The 17,112-nt window shown below is 33.3% G+C and overlaps 1 protein-coding gene across 2 annotated transcripts in view; it reads right to left on the bottom strand.

Annotated features, from left to right (window-relative positions):
• The window catches only part of LOC148952528 (uncharacterized), a 62,911-nt gene extending 46,275 nt beyond the window's left edge, over positions 1-16,636 (bottom strand). The window contains exon 1 of one of the 2 annotated variants that reach the window (XM_089089001.1): positions 16,556-16,636. The gene's annotated coding sequence lies outside the window, so the exon portion shown is untranslated. Of the gene's footprint in view, positions 1-16,551 lie in introns of both variants that reach the window. The other variant, XM_089089000.1, reaches the window with a different exon arrangement.
• Between the last annotated feature and the right edge of the window lie 476 nt (positions 16,637-17,112).

The raw sequence follows: 17,112 nt of genomic DNA, 5'->3' as shown, positions 1-17,112 counted from the left end.
CAGCTTTTTTAAGCCACAATATGGGTTTCAAAGATGGATTCTGCCATTCTCATTTCATTTTTTTTTCATTTGTTTTCTTTATTTGCAAGCCATCTTTTCCTGCAATTGCACATATTTTATTCATTGATCCCTATATATTTTTTCCAGAAATAAACATGTTTTCCTTTTTTTAATTGATATGGGTGTGAAGTTTAAAGAAAATTTTTTTGGAATCCATGATATTAGTGGCTACAATAGCATTTAGTTAGTCATATTAAAGATCTGAGGACCACAGATTTCAATTTTACCTTTCCATGGCTTCTAATTATCATTATGAAACATCCCTTTAGAAGTAATGTGGATTTTAGATAAAAGACAGACAAGTCTGTATTGATAGGGCAATCCTGGTTAATCTGACAATCTAGACATTTTACAGCAAACAGATGGTCTGATATTAACAAAACACAGGTCTTTGGGTGAATCCCTGCCATTAGAAGAGTGCACTCAAGTTTCTAAATTTTTAGGTGTGACTAAAATTTGAGGAATTTGACATGCAGATTGAATTTAATAGCAACAACGTTTCAAACATTACGTTTGTGCATGACTTGGATGAGTAGAATCCTGCAAAGAGTGATGAAGACAAAGTAATGAAGATGGTATTATTTGGTTTGAAAAGAAGTTCAATAAAATATAAGATGATAGATATCGATTGCTGTGCTCTGTTTGCAGATATAGTCAGCTAGACTCTTGGCTGATAGTGAGATTTTGTGGTGTTTGAAGCACTTTAAGAGTTTATATTGCAAGGTATGCTATCCAGACGTCAGCATAATACTTTCAAATAGGTAATGGTCAATTTCTTCATTATTTATATTACAATACCTATAAAGGGGGGACAGGGGAACTGTATCACTTGAATTATGAAAATGATACAAGAATGCAAGAAAGGTTAGTCCATTTGTTCCAGAACAAATTCTATTATAAATTTCAGAAAAATGCTTATTGGGAAAGGGGGAAAGAGTAGGATTTTTCTTATGAAACATAATATCTGATAGTCTCCATCGGTAAATATATCTAATGGGGATTGGTCTCCCACTTGGCTGGTCGATATTTAAAGCATTTTTTGCTATTTCATCAACCTGATGATTACCACTCATACCAGAGTGGCTATGAATATACTGAAGATAAGTTCTTATGCCACCTGAAGCAAGATTATTTATAATATTAAGACAATGATATGTGTCAATAACCAGCTTATACTGAGGAGCTGAAGACAGCAACTCAAGGCTTGATAAAGAGTCAGAATAAACTATAATATTATTTGAATTGGCAATGAGGTTTATTTTCCATAAGGTGTTCTAATACCATGATTATGGCATTTAACTCTGCAGACATTATAGATACATTATTATACAATCTCTCACCCATTGCAATTTTCAGGTGAGGAAGGAAGGCACCACTTGCTACCTGTTCATTCATTTTGGACCCATCAACAAAGATTTGGGAATGGTTTTTATAAGTAATTGTATTAAGTTTAGCAATTTTTTTTTTTGGACAAAAGCGATGGGGGTTAAATCTTTAGTCCTCTTTGAGAAATCAGTATGTATTATGGGGATTGACCAATTCCACGTAGGGAAATGGGGGAAAGTAGGTGCAATAGACTTTGTGGGTACAGGGAACTTCTTCTGAATATTGGCATACTCATCTGCAATGCCTCTATACATGGCTGGATTTCTTAACCAATTATGTAGGGTGTGTTAGCTATTTGATTCAATTTTTGTAATATGTTTTATTAAGAGAAAGCTACTTCTCTCCCTTATTTTTGTTAATCCACTCTCCATAAGCAGAGAATTGGTGCTTTTGTGTTCCCTAAGACCGAATATGAGACGCATTATATTGTTTTGTATTGTTTCAAGTTTTGCATTTGGTTCTTTGCACATGCACCATAGACGAAGAGCCCATAGTCAATACGGGGTCATATATGTGATTTATAAAACTAGAGTAAGGTTTTCTCCTTACATCCCCATGGTGTAGAAAGAAGTCTTTTTAGTATAGTTGTTTTTCTATAGCACTTTTTTATTTAGTTTGGAATGAGAGGAGTGAAATTAAAATTTTAGTTGATCATGAGACCTAGTTAACTGATATGATCATCTTCTGGAATCGTTGTTCCATTTAGAGATAATGTTGAATTAAATTAGTTTCACTTTCGGTGAAAATGGATTATTTTTGACTTTGTAGGTGCAACGGGTAAATCTGTAGGTTGAGAAAATTTTTCAAATTGGAAGTGACTTTTGCAGCTTTGACTGTGCAATCTCAAAGGTGTTGCCAGATGACCATAGTACCAGATCATCAGTATATTGTAGATTCGTGTGGAGGAGGTTCATGTCCCAGAGATATAGGGCAAAGAGGAGGCAGCTGAGGACTGCTCCCTGAGGAAGGCCTTTGGTTATTGTCTTTTGGGGTGAAGAGGCTGAACCTACACAAACAATGAAACTTCGAAATTCTATGAAATATTTTATAAAAGATACTAGCTTGGGGGGTAGTCCAAGGTTTACAAGTTTAATTAAAAGGATTTGGTGGTTCGCATTGTCATATGCCCCTTCAAAATCTAGGAAAGCTGCAACTAGGACATTATTTTTCGAGAATGATTCATTTATTGCATTTGTTAACAATATGAGAGCATCTGTTGAGGAATGGTGTTTCTTGAAGCCAGTTTGAGTGTGAGGGATCATATTCTCCATTATTTTTCCCATCACAGGAGTAATCATTATGGGCCTATAAGACTCAGAGTTATTTTTGGGTTTATTTTTCTTTAGGATTGGTAGGAGGGACGGACATTTCCAGATATTGGGGAACATAGATGAAGCCCAAGCATGATTATAACAATTTAGAAGTTCCTGTTTGTATGAAGAGGCGAGATTCTTTATCCATGTAGGGTGTATATTGTCATAGCTGCCACTAGTCTTGGTCCTAATATGATGTATTGCATTATTCATTTCCTGGATTGAAAATGGGCTGGTTATATACTTGGATCCTGGGTGAGGTTGGTAACTTGGGTTCATAGGAATTGGGGGCATTTTGCTACAATTATTTGATGTTAGCTTATTAACAAAAAAAGTGGCTAATAGCTTAGCTTTTTCATTATCATTGTCATAATGGGTATTATTATGTATAAGCTCATACAGGAGTGGGTTGGGGGAAGTCTTTTTGCCACAGATGTGGCTTATGACTTATATGTATAATTGGCTCATGTATTTCTCTGGAGAGAATATTTGCGAAATTATTCCAGTAGTTATATTTAGCATTTATTATGGTCCTTTTTAGATTAGATTCTGCTTGTAATTTTTTTTAAATATGTAGTAGGTGATGGTTTTTGAGAAATGTTCTCCTAGCTGTCTTTTTTGTTCTCCATTTATTTTGGCACTCATTTGTCCACCATGCTTTGGGAATATGTTAAGGGAAGGTTTTCCTGGGGATAGCATGATTAGCTGTATTTATTAGTAAAGATGCCAAAACTTCAGCATGTGTGTCAGCTGTTGCGTTTGAAATGCTTGAATTTTGTGTGAAACTTGTGATTCCATCATTTAGCTTATTTTGGAACATAGGCCAATATGCTTTAGTGTTGATATATTTGAAGGTATGTGATAGGGTTTCAGCAGGTTCGTTTAGGGAGCAAACTATGGCAAAGTGGTCAGTACATAGGCTATTAATTTTATTTATATAAATTTTATTCAAAATATTTAATGACACAATTTGTAGGTCAATTGTAGAGAAACTGCCACTTTTGGGGTTGAAATATGTATTCAGGTTTGGAGGGGTAGCAACAGCTAATTCATCATTATTTGAAGTCATACGTTCAATGAACTTACCAGCTTTATTTGCTGATTTATTCCCCCACAAAAGGCTGTGGGCATTAAAGTCTCCACAAATAATGATATTTTTCAACATATTAGAATTATTTATATAGCTGAAGTAATCCATGACATCTGTAATTTGGTCATTAGGGTTATAAAAGCTTATTATGTAAGTTTTGTATTATTCAGCCAAACACTGATACTAACTACATCAAAATCATTTACAAAATCTGGAAGGTTGATGCAATAGAATTGTGTATTAGTATTAACTATTACAGCTTCTCGGCCTCCTTTTCTAGCTGATGATCTATCCTTTTTTAGGATAGTGTATCCCAGAGACTTAATTTTTTGATTTTGAGATAAATGAGTTTCATGGAGGCACGCAGTATTGCTGGAATTATTATTCATTAAATATATTTGTTCATATAACTTATGTTCAGTAAGTGATCTTACATTCCACTGGAGTATTGATATGTGTCGTGTTGTTGATTTACTTTTGATGTGATAGTGTATCAATGTTCATTTTTTTTGATAGTAAAGCAAGATCTTTTTTTGATTGAATGATCATCGTATGAGAGATGTTGATTTTTGTCAATTTGTCAATTACATTGGCTTTCTCCGGTTGTTTTATATTCACCGTCTGAAGTGTATTTCATTTTCGAATTAATAAGCATATGCTTTGGGATCTCATCTTTGGTTGTGCATCCAACTAGTTAGTTAAAGGATTAATTTCTGATAGTTTTTCTGGTTTGTTTCTTTTTGGGAGGGGGTACCAGGCTGACCTAATTTCACTCGGCAAGGAGGCTTGCTGGCTTGGTGTTTCTTTTTGATAGAGATGTGAGCTAGGGGACTTAATGGATGATATTTTGTAAGGAGTACTTGATGCATTGGGAGTGTTTGACTTGGGAGTTTTATTTGATTTCAATATAGGTTTTATTTGGTGTTATTGGGCAGCATTTGCTTCCATAGATGCAAAAGGGTATGGAATGGCCTTCTCTGTTGTTATTTGGAGTGTTAGTGCTCTTTTCTTATATGCAGGGCATTGTGATTTATTGGTGGATTCATGTGGGTCTTTACAATTGATAGATGTAGGCTGGGTGTTGTTGCAAGTTGTCAACTCTTTAGGATGGGAGCCTTTACAATTACTACAAGCTACGAGAATTTCATTGCATTTATTTGTTGTGTGTCCCAGTTTCAGACACTTCTGACTGGATAGGTTTTGGCTTGTATTCCTTATGCAGTTTGATTTGCCCAAATAGGAATAACTTTTCTGGGATAATAATTTTTTCCTTCAGTGTAAATAGGAAAGATCTAATTGTTTTTAATCCATTAGAGTTGGGTTTACCCAGTTGAGTGACATATTCTATAGGGATTGTGTTACCAGCCCTATCTGAGAGTCCTTCTATTAACTCCTGAATTGGTATTTCTAGGGGAACATTATAAACTACTATTTTTGTCGGGGATTGTTTTGGGTTCCATTTAGATGAATTGATTGAGGTATTCAGGAGAGATTTTAGATTAAGTATTATATCAGCTGATTTCTGATCTTGGACAGCTATTAGCAAAGATCCATCACGGTGAATGTTAAGAGAAAACATTGATTTTAACATTTTGAAAACTGCAACCCTTATTGTAGTAATCTTTGTTATTTCAAAGGGGGTATTAGGAGAAATTTTGAGGTAAATTCCTAAGTTTTGAGAAGGAGAAACATGGACAGGGGGAGGGGAAATACTTTTGATTGGGGACGTTTTTTTACTTTTTTTGGAGCTCCTAGAAAGGACCTCTTGAAATCCATCACTTCACTTTTGGAAATGATAATACCCTTTGCCTTCTCTACAAAGCTTTGGTATGGCCAATCCTTGAATATGGTCATTGCAGTATACGTCCCAATTACCACAAAGTCATCAAAGCTCTTAAAAAAGTTCAAAAACAATTAACAAAGTTTTGTTTGACTCTGAGAAACTTACCCTGCAAATATAGGTACCCCAATCTTAAACGTCCTTCAGTAGCTTATCGACTGCACCGAGGACACCTCATTGAGGTATACAAGCCTTGCTACGATAGCTACAAAAACATCCAGGCGACTAATGTTCTCAGCTTCAGCCACACGAACCTTTGTGGTCACAACCTCAAGCTTCAAGAGGAGAGGTTGTAAAAGGACATTGGCCATTGGGCATTCAAAAACCAAGTAAAACAAAACTGGAACAAGCTCCCCTTTGAAGTCATCAATGGCAACTCATTAAACTCGTTCAAGCAGGAACTGGACAAATACTACAGTGAAAGTGCCTACAATTTTTTTCAATTTAAAAGATTTTTGTAGAGGCCCTGTGGCCTATTTGTTTTGCATTATATTATTATTATTATTATTATCATTTATGGTGACATTAGCTCCAACACTGATCATTGTCCTATTCTCAGAATTTGAGCTTTCATGTGAGCTTTGTGATAGAGAGCTTGACCAGCCAAGATGGGGCAAAAATGGATCAATTTCGTTAGTATTTAGGGTGGGGTCCAGGGGGACTTTTTTTAGGGGTAGTTCTTTGCATTGCCTATTGGAATAAGCTTTAAGCTAAACAGGAAAAGATAGTATTATGATACAAGACCGTCTGCACTCTACTGTGGGGAAAACTTCACCATCCACGAAAGAAAACACCACAGTTTGGCCCCGAGGAGGATTTTGAGCACGATTGGTTTGGTACAACTACTTCTTCTTCTATTTAACAGCAGGCGGGCTTTTCAGTAACACTATTTAGCCCTTTTCCTTTTGCTTCACTCTGTGGGCTACAGAGCTACTGGCTTGATTGCCTCATATTTATTAGATATATTCAGATATCTTTCAGCAGATCTTTCGACTCTAGGAGTTCAAATATAAGATGATAGATGTCGATTTCTATACTCTGTGTGCAGGTATAGTTGGCTAGGCTCTTGGCTGATAGTGGGATTTTGTGGTGTTTGAAGTATTTTAACAGTTTAGAAAGCAAGGTATGTTGTGCAGACGTCAGCATATTACATTCAAATAGGCAATGGTCAATTGTTTCATTATTCTTATTACACTGCCTGCAAAGAGGGGACAGGGGAATTGAACCACTTGAATTAGAAAGCTTATATGAGACTGCAAGAAAATTTAGTCCATTTGTTCCAGAACAAATTCTATGATAGATTTTAGAAAAATACTTCTTGGGAAAGGGGGAAAGGATAGTATTAATCTTATTAAAATTAATATCTGATAGCCTCCATTGGTAAATATCTCCAATCGGGATTGGTCTCCCACTTGGCTGGTCAATATTTATAGAATTTTTTGCTATTTCATCAACCTGATGATTACCACTTATGCCAGAGTGGCTAGGAATGTACTGAAAGTAAGTTTTTATGCCACTTGAAGCAAGATTATCAATAATACTGAGACAATGATAAGTGTCAATGTCCAACTTATATTGAGAAGATGAGGCCAGCAACTCAAGGCTTGATAAAGAGTCGGAATAAATGATAATATTATTCGAATTTTCAATCAAAGATTGGTTTTGCTTAAGGTGTTCTAATGCCATGATTATGGCATTTAACTCAGCAGACATTATAGATAAATTACTGATAAAATTGAAAAACCAATATAAATCAAATAAGAACATATCATATTGATTGATAAATATGATACAATTAAAACTTCTATGCAAAAAAATAATACTGGCACCAGTCAGTAAGTGTACTTTAAATAGGACTATATGAAAAGAGCATAGAAGATTGTCAATAAATACAGTATATCTTTGTCCTTAATTCCAATATTAAAAGAGCACATACTAGGCCAGTAGATTTTGAATTCATTTTTGATCAGATCTTGCAACAATTTTATGAAGCATAGGCTATAAGAATCACAAGCAACTGCTCAATTTGCATATTTATGTTATTACCTGAAATTTCAGCTTGGAGCAATCTAAGGATTTTTCATGTTTTGTAGACATCATTCTTTAATTTTTGTTTAGGACATTGTTCTAGATTAAAAACTCTAGCCCTTTTTTCATTGCAAATTTTTAATTGCAATAATATTGACTAGTAGTAATATTGCAATTGATTAGGGCTACAGGTGAAACTGAAATTTATCAAGTCAACAGTGAAGCAAATCCATTAAAAAGAAAGAAAGAAAAAGTAACATATTATGAGATTTTAGTAGGGGGATCAGTGAGACAATCGTGGGGGGGGGGGATTGTCAGAAAAGCAACCAATAAGTTAAAAAGATCATAAATAAAGAATATAATTAGGATATACTACTTTTATTTTATTAGTAAGTTTCTTTTAAACACAGTACCTACCTGTCATACTGAAATTATTGGGGTAAATTCATACATATTCATATAAATAGCTAGTAAGATACTGAAGACTTTACTTGATGCCTTTTTTATGCTCTTTCCAAATCCAATATTCAAAAAGCAAGCAATTCTACAAAAATGACAGGATACTAAAAGAAGGAATCATGCAAAATGATTTGAATATAAATTCAAATCATTTTGTATAAATCCAATCATGTTAATTATTGAAGGCTGGTACTTACATGTACTTAGAGGCAGCATCTAAATTTTTGAAGAAGATATGCTTTTTTCTTTTAGTTCATATTAATTTATACTTACTGTTTTATTCAGTTAATATTTGCTGTTATTTAATATTTTTTCTGTTCATATTTTTGTTATTTTTCATGTGTGTTTTTTTTCTGCTAGCTTCCAATTTAAATTAGTTTTTTTCAGCTTGTATTTGCTGTAATTTTCAATTTATGCCTTAAATGCATGGATTATACACTTCAACTAGAAAATAAAATATCATCTTACCAACAAATGGTTGGTTTTAAAAATATTTTACTTTTAGAAATTTATTAAACAATATTAAAAAAAATTTAAATAGTAAAAATTAATTTAAAATAATTGTAAAAATTTTGTGGGAGCGTTTTTTTGTAATGTGGAAGTGTAGATTGCACCCAAGACCATTTGGACTGGAGGTTGTATTTGTAGTGAGGTACTGGAGAATTGGGTTTGACAGAAAGAGCCCATAGTATTTGGAGGGCATTGTTGTCAAAATAGATGAGTGTTTTGGTTTGTTAGAAATATAACTGGGGAAGCTCTTTCAGCCAAATTTGGGAATTTGGAAGAATTGAGAGGGTTGGTAAAAAATAATTATATAGTCTGTTAGAACTTTGATACTCTCACCAACAAATCAATCATTTGCAACATAACACCTTTAAATAAGGTGTTGTTTTCTTAGATCACACTGCCGTTCTAAGATGAACAAATGAACTTTCAAATGGGAATAAATCCATTTATTTAGACAGTGAAAAAACAGGTACAAAAGTCCAGATATTTCAGTCACATATACAGCAACCGTCTTCAGTAGAATACTAAAAAGTATTTTAGTTTTTCTACTGAAGACGGTTACTCTATATGTGACCAAATTTTTGGACTTTTGTACCTGTTTTTTCACTGTCTAAATAAATGGATTTATCCCCATTTAAAAGTTTATTTGTTCATTAATCATTTGGAAAGCTTTGTTGATCCCAAAGATTCAAATGTCCATGCTCAGTGTGTTGAGGGGCTATAATGCTCTTTAAGGTTATGGATATGAGGTTATGGATATGAAGCATGTACTTGAAGAAGGATATTGCAAGATTCCTCTTCCTTGAAACTTACAAGTCTGAAGAGCACCTTCACCATTTTGTATCCATGCTGCTAAGGTATATCCCCCTGGGTCAGATCCCTCATCTTTCAGGGTCAGGGAAGCCGAAGCTGTGGATCAAGTTGGTGAATCAATTGATGATTTAGATGAGGACCTCCAGCTTGCTTTACTCTCTAAGGATTTGTAAGTACATCAACAAAGGTAAATTTCCCTTTTTCATTTTAGTTTATAAGTTTTACAACTTCTTTAAGTTTTAATATTTTTCTAGTTTATGGATTTCTCAATTAATACATTGTGAAATTTAGATGCTTCTCCATTATTTTTGTAGAAGGAAGCCAATTGGTTAATATTCACTGCATTTTTCTTTTTGCTATTGTTATGCTACATTAAAGTTAATGCACCCTTAAATACAAACATCAGGAATTTCTTTAAGACTAGAAAATTGGAATAAATATTGAACTAGATTGTATACATTTAGAACAAATGAATCTATACATCAACATATTACTTTAAAATGATCAGTTTAATAGTTGAATTGTGAGTTTTTAACTAAGCTAATTTTTTAACTTAATATCAGTCTAAAAATTATGAACCAGGGTAAATTTGGGACAGTTTATATTACTGACCTAAAAAGAAGGTGAACATGCCAATCAATGTCTTTTTTATGTTCTTTCTACACTGAATAATTGCTCTACTTGGAAATTCAATTTTAAGCCCATTCTGTACCCTAAAATATGATATCTTTTTCTATTATTTTTTATACAACTTATATATTGCTGATTACTAATAACTTGGATCAATTGTGACAAAACAGAGAACCAGAAAATACATGGGAAATAATTTGGTCTTTATATTTGTGTGTGAGAGGGTGGGGTGGGGGGTTAAAGCATAGTGAAGCTTCAGTTGAAATGTGCCAACTACAATTATTCTACGTATAATGAAGTAGAAATTGTTGTTTTAACCATTTTATATAACCACAAGATAAAGTGAGCATACCACTTGATGCCTTTTTTTATACAATTTCTAAATATAATAATCTCTCTTGTTACAAATTCAATTTTAACCTAATCTTTCTAACCTTATCCAAATTTAAAAAAAAAACAAGTTTTTTTTAACTGAAAGTAAGGAATGATGTTAAAACTTAAAACAAACAGAAATTATTCTGTATATGAAAGGGGCTGTCCCCTCCTCAACACCTTGCTCTTTATGCTAAAGTTTTTCATTGTTAAAAAAAATAGAGTTGTGAGAAAGTCAAACTTTAGCGTAAAGAGCAAGGCATTGAGGAGGGGACAGCCCCTTTTATATACAGAATAATTTCTGTTTGTTTTAAGTTTTAACATTGTTTCTTACTTTCAGTTAAAAAAAACTTGTTTTTTTTATTTAATTTTTGAACGTTTTTGGATTAATGCACGTTTTGATTTTGGCTCACCATACATGAATAATTAAAACAAAATTTGAATATTAATTTTATTTTGTTTGGTTAAATGGCTTTCTTGAAACCTGTTTAATTTTATTTACAAATGTTTTTATTAGTAATAAATATACATAACTTACAAATTAACTTATGTAATGAATTTCTATATTCATATACTTTTAATATGTATATTAGAGGGTTTGCCCCCTAGTCAATACCTTGCTCTTTAAGCTAAAGTTTGAATTTTGTTCCAATTCATTAAAAATGACCCCTTAATCACTGCTGTTAAATTAGAATGCTGTTAATTAGAATAAATAGCTATTATGAAAGTACTAAATAATCTTTGGCTTAAAGAGCGAGGTATTGACTAGGGGGTGAACCCAATCATATATGTAATATTTTCTGTTGTTTTAAGTTTTGATGTTGCTCCTTACTTTCAGTTGAAAAACTTGTTTTTTTTATATATAATTTCTGATCTTTTTTTAAATAATGCTGGGAAATCTGAAAACTTCCTTCATGGAAAGATGCTCCCACATAGCCCCCAACCCTTTCCCCACTACCAGAAAAAATCCCCCCTGAAAACGTCTGTATATTCCCCAATAAACGATACTTTATGTTAACATTAGATAAAGTTCATAACTTGCAGCCCTCCCCCCGGGGACTTTGGGAAATTCAGTCCTCCTAAAAGAAATAATTAACATATTTTCGACCATGCTGAACAAAATGGCTATCTCAAAATTTTGATTGGGTGACTTTGGGAAAAAAAATGAGCATGGGAGGGGGCCTAGTTACCCTCCATTTTTTTTTTCACTTAAAAAGGGCACTAGAACTTTTAATTTCTGTTTGAATAAGCCCTCCCCCAATATTATAGGACCACTGGGTTGATATGATCACCCCTGGGGGAAAAAAACAAATAAACACGCATTCATGATCTTTCTTCTGGCAAAAAATGCAAAATTCCACATATTTGTAGATAGGAGCTTAAAACCTCTGCAGTAGGGTTCTCTGATACGCTGAATATGATGGTCTGATTTTCCTTAAGGTTCTATAGCTTTTAGGGGGTCTTTCCTCCTTTTTTTGAAAACCAGCCAAATTTTCTCAGGCACATAGCTTTTGATAGGTAGGACTAAACTTGATGAAACTTATTGGTATCAAAATTCTGTTTTCTACAGTTTTGGTTACCATTGAGCTGAGTTGCTCCTTACTTAAAGTTTGTTACCACAAACTATTTGATATATAGCCCATATTACATATTTACTATACATTTATTGATTCTTGACTTTTTTTTTACTATCAATTCATTTTTATAGGTGAACTGGTTTTAACAAGAGTGATACTAACAGAGGTATATAATCTGTATCTAAAATAAGAGAAAAATGTATCAAGGGTCTGTAAATTGCTTAAAATTGAATTTGCATTTTAAAAAAATATTATTTTAGGAAAGAGCATAAAAGAAGGCATTAAGTGATATGTTCACTTTATTTGTAGGTCAGAAACAGGGACTGCTTCATGTTTACCCTAGGCTGCTCTTAACAATTCTATGCAGCACCTAACTACCTGAAGCCTCTATCCTTATCTATTCAAAATATCTGTCTTTAAAACCTCTCAAGAAGTTTAATTCCCCCTAGAGAATCTACCCACCCTATTTGGGGATTACCTGGGAAAATTCAAGACAAGCTACTTTTTACTAATTTGGACAGAGGTTAGGAAAATGAAACCTACAGGGATGGATCTACAGCCTATATTATGTCCTGGAAAGCTATTTTGAAGCACCTACCTCTACCCCTTCTCACTCTAAAGGGTCCTGAACTTTAAAATCTTTGTTTTATAAAAGTGAAATCTTGCAAAATAGATTTTCTGCATAAATGAAGTACAAAAAACTATTTTCAACTTCATAACTTTGCTTAATCCCAATTTATGAGGTTTGAAAGATCTGCAAACACATTTGCTAAATTTAGAAAAAACCCTATTGATATGGCTAAAATTTCTACTCAAATTACAGGAATTAAATTTTCAAAACTAAAACTAGAGAAAAAAAACCTGAAAACCAAAAATTGAGGTTTAATGTTATTTGGTCAGAACTCCAATGAGTATAGACTTGTTAAGTAGTCTAGGCAAATTTTTAAGATGTAGAAATCAGAAAAGAGTTAACATAGTAGCTTGGCAATGCCTTCCAAGAGTGTGTTTACCCACCATGTTCACAGAAAAGAATAGGCCAAAACTCTTTGTCTAGTTGAGTGTGGAAGACTTGGAATTCACTTCCATTGGAAATAGTTGCAAGTAACATGGTCTAGTCTTTCAAAAGCAGTTTAGCCTCTACAGATTTCTATACTAGGTCCTATCACAATCCATTTTGAGAATAGTTTTACTTTTGTATTAGCTGATTTGTGACAGTGTGTTTTCAGTTATTTTGTAGGCTTACTTTTTGGTTTGTTTCAATTATTAACAGATATGTTTCAGTTGTTTGGTATGCTACTGTATGTTTCAGTTATTATGCTTTCAATGTTTTCAGTTACTGTATGTTTTTGTTTATGTCATTGACATTGTTATAGACTTTTTTATAATTATTTAGTGTGGCAAGCTTGTTATAGCTTACTGTATTTTGGTATTTATAAATAAATAAAAAGAGTGTGTTTTCAACCCTGGATTCATTACTGAAAGTTTCATTTTCTTAACCTAGGCCTAACAGCTTTCCAAGATAGTGAAAAGTAACTTGTCAGGAATTTTACCATGATAGTAGTGGGTGCCAACTAAAAAAAGAAAGAGGGGGAAAACCAGCAAAAATAAGCCAAAATATGGTATCAAACAGCTTAAAAAAGTGTAGCTTTCCTTCAAAAATGTAGTTGTCTTTGGAAGAAACAGATTGCTGTTGATTTAATTTTTTTCAAATGAAAAGTTTTGTCAGATTTAACTGATTAGTTTTGCTGGTAGTTCTGACTAAATGTGATACCACCCTGAAAACTTCACAATTTTGAGACAACCAGATGAAAAGTCTTGCAAAATCATAATTTGTAGGTATGAATAGACCTAAGATGGGTCCAGCAGGCCAGCTGACAAGAATAATCAGTACTACTTATACTCACCATACTTTGTAAATTTGTAGTGGGCCTTATAATTTAGCTAAGATGAAAGTAAAATGTCATTTGATGCCTTTTTTCATAATTCAATAATTGCTTCTGGGGCTAATTGTATCTTCAGCCCTTAAAAGGGCCCCTAAGGTGATTCATTTTTGTAACAACACAAAGAAGTTATCAATACTAGTTAAGTTATTGAAATGCGGTTAAAACATATCACTAGTTTATAAATAGGTTGTTCAAGAGTATATTCCAAAAATACTTATTCATAATAATTCAAACCTCATTTACTAGGCAACTCAAATATAAACCATTTTCCTAACATTTCAAGTTTTTGAATGCCATCAACAAAAATAGCACTGAATTTTGCAATTTGAAACTTTGCCATTGACAATTCAGGGTATATATTTGCACATTAGGGGTGGAGGTGGGCCAATTTCATGATAAATTTGCAGTTGGCCATATAATTTAACTAGGATGAAAGTGCAAACATCATTTGAAACTTTTTATGCTCTTTCATTATTCATATAAAATACCTTCAGGGCCCCTTTAAGGGCTCAAGATGCAATTAGCCCCAGAAGCAATTGCTGAATTGGAAACAAACATAAAAAAGGCATTGGTAAAATTCTACTTTAGCTACTTTTGGCTATCTTGGAAAGGGTTAGGTTAAGAAAATGAAAGTTTCAGGGATGTGTCTACAGGCTAAAGTATGGGTCAATATATACCAAATCATATTATTGAGTTAGGACCATAGTTAATATACCATTCGATGCCTTTTTTTATGCTGATTTCAAATATAATAAGCATTTAAATTGGAAAAAGATTTCAGCCCCCCCCCCGATATATGTCAAGGCTGGAGTAGGTTAGGTATAGCCTATATGGGGGGAGCTGAAATTCATTTCCGATAGAAACGCTTATTATATTTGTAATCAGCATAATAAAAGGCATTGAATGGTGTATTCACTTTATTTGAAACTCAATAATATGATTTGGTATTTATTGACCAAAGTATGCCCTGGGAAGGTGTTTTGAAGTATTTACCTCCAGTCCTCCCTCTAGAGGGTCCTAACCTTTGATGACTTTAAAAATTGGTGTGTTATAAAAGTGAAACCTTGCAAAATAGATCATCTGCTTAAATGAAGTACAACAAAATTCTTTTCAGCTTCACAACTTTGCTCAATCCTAATTTCTAAGATTTTAAAGATAGGCTATGCAAATACATTTCCCAAATTAAAAAAAACCATTGATACGGCTTAAAATTCTATTCAAATAACAGGAATTGCATTTTCAAAACTAAAGCCAGAGACAAAGAAACTGAAAATTAAGGTTAAAAGTTGTTTTGACAAAATTTCAATAGGTATAGAGACCTGTCATGTAGGCAAATTTCAGGAGCCTCAAGAGGCAGAAAGAGTGGAGGTAGGTACTTCAAAATACTTTCCTGGGACATACTTTGGTAAAATTCTACTTTAGCTACTTTTGACTATCTTAGAAAGGGGTTAGGTTAGGAAAATGAAACTTTCAGGGATAGGTCTACAGGCTAAACTATGTCCTGGGAAGGTATTTTGAAGTATCTACCTCCACTCCTTCTACCTCTAGAGGGTCCTGACCTTTGATGACCTTTAAAAATCTGTGAGTTATAGAAGTGAAACCTTGCAAAACAGATCTTCTGCTTAAATGAAGTATAACAAAATTGTTTTCAGCTTCACAACTTTGTCCAGTCCCAATTTAGGCTATAAGGTTTGAAAGATATGAAAATACATTTTGTAAATTCTGGAAATAAAACCTTGATATGGCTTAAAATTCTGCTCAAATAACTGAAATTGCATTTTCAGAGAAAAAGCCAGAGAAAAAGAAACTGATAACTGAAAATTAAGGTAAAATGTTGTTTTGTCAAAATTTCAATGGGTGTCATGTAGGCAAATGTCAGGACCCTCTAGAGGGAGAAGGAGTGGAGGTAGGTACTTCAACATACCTTCCCATGACATTCTTTGAGCTGTAGACCTATACCTGATAGTTTCATTTTCCTAACCTAAACCCATTCCAAAATAGCCAAAAGTAGCTAAAGTAGAATTTTACCCATACCTTAGCCTGTAGACCCATCCCTGAAAGTTTCTTTTTTTTAACTTGACCCCTTTCCAAAAAATCTTTCTCTCAATATAATTCTAGAAAGCAGGATTGGATTTTTTTTATACAGTTCACTTTTTAAAATAGGCCTGTCAGTTGGGTGCCCAAATCAATCTGTTAGAGTTTCTCTTGAAAACATCTAGCAAATCATCTTGTCTTTTGGAGTGTCCATGCTTCAGAACCACAGACTAAGCCTACAATGGTTCTACAAATTTTTGGACCAAAACTTTACAGTTTGATTTTCGTGATAGAAAGGAAAAATTTACTTAAAAAAGATTCATTTCTCTTTGTTTTTTCATGGCTGTGCAGTTTGGCTTCAGATCTTTTAACTTTACTTAAGGAGCATGGAGCTGTTCAGGTAGCCTAATAAATTTAAATAAAGACATTTTTCTGAGTTTAGGCAGTATTCAAATGCAGGGGGCATTAACCTATGGTAAATTTTGGATTTCTAAGCTACCTACTGCATGAAGAACAATTGATAAGGAAAAGCTTCAGGCCTATTCAATTCATATCAATATTCTAATCAGGCCTTTTTGTTTGTAAATAAAAATAATGATTGTGGTAAAACTGTCTGTGTAAAGCAGTATTCACATCATAGAGAAAATACCTGTTTTAGCGTCAACTAGTAATTCCACCAATAACTAGGCTGGATCTCAACAGATTCAATATCTAAATAGTTATTAAGATACACAGTCTTCCACACCACACTAACTTTTTTAACAGGCGACACTGCTTCTAGCGAAGTCAACTGAACGGAGGAAAAACGTAAGAAAAAGGGAGATTACCCTCTTAGACTTTGAAAATTACTTTTTTTGACATTTTCACCAAAAAAAAAAAAACATCTTGAGAATCACTCCTAGATATTAAAAATGAGTACATTTACCAATCCACCCAACATTACATTTTAGTGGATTTTAATCACTAGCAGCTTTTTAGTTATGCAACAAGTCTAAAGTGTCAGCATACACTAAAACAATAAGACAAAACTAATGAATTCTTATGTTGATCATCTCTTTTG

This window comes from Artemia sp. Qi Xiang Cuo, chromosome 5, assembly GCF_049724085.1.
Source record: "Artemia sp. Qi Xiang Cuo chromosome 5, ASM4972408v1, whole genome shotgun sequence".
Lineage (NCBI taxonomy): Eukaryota > Metazoa > Arthropoda > Branchiopoda > Anostraca > Artemiidae > Artemia > Artemia sp. Qi Xiang Cuo.
Note: the sequence above shows the minus strand (reverse complement) of the source record. Positions and strands in the feature narration are given on the sequence as shown.